Here is a 3,837-nt window from a genome sequence, read left to right as displayed (position 1 = left end):
TCGTAGATACAGCTACGCACTGAAACAGAAATTTTTCTTCTGCACACTTAACAAATTCCTCTCCATCTAAACCCTTAACTGATGGCAGTCCCAGACTATGTTTGGAAAGTTAATATCCCTTACTATAGCCACCCTATTAGTCTTACAGATAACTGAGATCTCTCTAAATCCTTCCTTTTCATATACCCATACAGATACATCATAGATGTTGTAATTGTACCAGCCTCCCCCACTTCCTCTGGCAGCTCATTCCACACACTAATGGAGAAAAGCAAGAACATGTTGCAAAGCAGACGGAAATCAACACTATGGTGTGTGTCTTTTGTGTGTGTTTTGTGTGTGTTTTGTGTGTGTGTGTTTTGTGTGTGTGTGTGTGTGTTCAAATCGCCATCAGCATGGAGGTATAGGAAGTGATTGGGAAGGCAGATAAAATATTGATCTTGAGTGCAAGTGTGTGGAGCAGGAATATCAGCAACTCTTGTTCCAAATGCGCAGGACATTGATGAGATGCAATTGGGGATGTGCGTACGATTTGTATACCTTAGTTAAAGAAAACGTAGATATCAAGCCAGTTCTTACAAGTTTCAACAGTCTGATTTCTCGGATGAAATGATTGCATAATGTGGAGAGGTTGAGTCAGCTGTAGTTATCATTATTAACATTAGAAGATTAGGAAGGTGAGGCGTTGTGTACTAGAGCCCACTTCTGAATTCTCTGCTTGAACTACTCCAAGTATAATGACCGCTATTTTAGTTAACACTTCGGGAATGGCGGGTAAGGGCTCAAGAGGGTGCCAAGGACGGCTCATATAATACTTCCACAGGCAAGATATTTGAGCAAACAGGTTGAATTGGAGATGCTGGGTCTATTCTTATTAAAATGAGGAGACTGAGAGGCCAGTTTGCAGAGGTGTATCAGATAGTGCTAAGTTGACTTATGGCAGACATAGAGTCATAGAGATGTACAGCACGGAAACAGAACCTTCCGTCCAACCTGTCCATGCTGACCAGATATCCTGACCCAATCTAGTCCCACCTGCCAGCACCCGGCCCATACCCCTCCAAACCCTTCCTATTCATATACCCATAGAAAAGTTGATTTCATGAGCAGATCAGGCAAGGTCGAAGGGACAGTTGCATCAGTTTTTTGAAAAGGGATTAAAAGTCATAGAAAAACAGAATGTTACAGCACAGGAAATATTTCGACCCATCTATCTTTACCAGTTCCAAACGAACTACTCAGTCAGTCCTATTCTCCAGCTCCATCTCGATAGCCCTCCAGCTGCATCTGTTTCAAATAAGTATTAACCTCTCTTTTGAAACCTTCTATGTAGCCCATCACTCTCCCATGGAGGGCATTCCACATCCTAACGGCACTCTGAGTAAAGACGTTTCTCCCGGCTCTCCTGTGGAGAATCTTGAACTTGTTACCTGAACGTACTGACAGACCAACTGGTGGAAACACACCATCCATCCTTACCCTGGCAAGAACGTCCATAATTTTGAACACCTCAATAAAGTCACCACTTGATCTTCTCTGCTCTTAGGACAATGAGCAGAATACCGCTCATCTTTCCTGATATCTCAAATCCCTCATCCCTATTCACATTCTTGGAAATCTTGTCTGACCAACCTTGGCTCTTTAACATCATTCCTTAAATAAGGTGCCTAAAACTGAATACAATACTCCAAATGTCATCTGACCAATCATTTGTAGAGATGCAGAACATTCTTCCTTTAATACTCTACGCCTCTATTTATAAGCCCAAGGACCTTGTAAGCATTCGTAACAAGTATTTCAAATTACTCAGCCGGTCACGCAATTATGCACAAGAACTCTGAGGTGACTCGGCTCCTGTACCCCCCTCAAAGTTATACCATTAAGCCTGTATTGTCCCTCTATGATTCTACTAGCACAATGCATGACCTCGCAATTTCCCTGCATTAACATTTATCTGCCAGGTATCTGCATATTTGGTCAACTTGTCAATATCCCTCTGAAGTCGCTCGGCATTACCAAAACAATTCGGTGCTGTCCCTAACTTTGTATCAGTTGCAAATTTTGAGATTTTGCCCCCAGCATCCATCCTCAAACCGTTTATATGAACCAGAGAAATGAAGGGTCCAAACACCAACCCCGAAGAATCACCACTTTAAGACTAATTACTCCTAAACATTTGAACTTACTCACCAATCTGCCATGTGGCACGGTATCAAATGGTTTCTGAATAGTCAAGGTGATAGGTGAAAGGTTTAAGGGGGATAAATGCGGAAAGTACTTCACACAGAGGGTGGTAGGTGCCTGGGATGCTTTGCCAGCAGAGGTGGTAGAGGCAGGCACGGTAGATTCATGTAAGGTGCGTCTGGACAGATGAATGAGTAGAAATTGGTTTAGACAGGGAATTTGGATCGGCTTAGGCTTGGAGGGCCGAAAGACCTGTTTCTGGCTATAAATGTTTTGTTTTCTTTGTTGAATTTTGCAACATTCTCAGCAGTACCCTGAGACAGTACCTGTGTCACCTCATGAAAGAACGCAATCAACTTTGTAAGACGTGACTTTCCTTGAGAAATCCATGTTGACTGCCTTATGTTACCTTACTTTTCTCTAAATGTACATTTTCCCAATAATTCCTTCAAAGCACCAGGTCTGTAGATCCCGGATTATCTTTGCCCTTTTTTTGAACAATGGAGTCACATTTGTAATCTTCCAGTCACCTCGGACAGATCCTGTGTTTACAGAGGACTGGATAACTTCTGCAGGGCGCACATTGAGGGAGAGCACAGAGAGTGACTTTGACGCGGAACCTCCTGCCGTTGACAGTGCTGGAAGCGGAGACAATTCAAAATGTCAACGTGAAGCAGGATACAACATCATAGCCAAAAAGTGTGGTACTGGAGAAGCACAGACGGTCAAGCAGCATCTGAGGAGCGGGAGAGCTGCTCTTCATTCCAGATGAAAAGGTTATGCTCGAAACATTGACTATCCTGCTCATCAGATGCTGCCAGGCCAGCAGTGCTTTTCCGTTTTGACTCTAATCTCCAGCATCTGCTGTCCTCACTTTCTCTCAGTACAATATCATAACCTTGATTAATAAGAGTATCCAATCGAACAGGAAGGGCGAACATGCTGAATTTGTCTGAGACGTTAGTTTGGTTTCAGATGGAGCACATGGTGAAGGTCTGGAATGTTCTCCCTGAGATTAAGGTGGAGACTGTTTTTAGTGAGACATTCAAGTGGCGACTAGAAAATTAGTTTGAAGACAATAATGTGCATTACTACAGACAGTAGGCCAGAGAATGATACTAAGTGAAATGTCGTTTGGGAGAGCCAGTACAGCCAATAAGAGCTGATAGATCGATTTCTGTGCTGTACGTATTCTGTGATTGAGTCATTAATATTGAAGCAGTCTTGAGCAGTAACAAAGATCACTGCTAATGCCATCAATTTAGGAAGAGGAACTTATCCCATTGAAATGATTACACATGGAACAAACAAACCGAATGGGACCAATCCAGCAAAATGCTAACCAAATTAATTCAATTATGTTATTGTCAGTGCAGCTTACTCATTACCTTGTGGAAAAACTGCAATTTGGTATGAATATTTTAAGTCAGGCGGGAGCTTTACACTGACCCAAACAATACAATAAATTGAACGGAATAGTTGACAATTTCAACAAAGAAATAATCTTCTTACTAGCAGGTTACTGTTAAAGGCTGTTACTGAAACAGATGGCACGGTGGCACAGTGGTTAGCACTGCTGCCTCACAGCGCCAGAGACCTGGGTTCAACTCCCGCCTCATGCGACTGACTGTGTGGAGTTTGCACATTCTCCCT

The sequence above is a fragment of the Chiloscyllium plagiosum genome, unplaced genomic scaffold (assembly GCF_037043375.1).
Source record: "Chiloscyllium plagiosum isolate Xiang-an unplaced genomic scaffold, Cpla_swu_hap1 HiC_scaffold_35, whole genome shotgun sequence".
NCBI lineage: Eukaryota > Metazoa > Chordata > Chondrichthyes > Orectolobiformes > Hemiscylliidae > Chiloscyllium > Chiloscyllium plagiosum.
The sequence above is the reverse complement of the archived record's forward strand: the minus strand, read 5'-3'. Positions refer to the sequence as shown.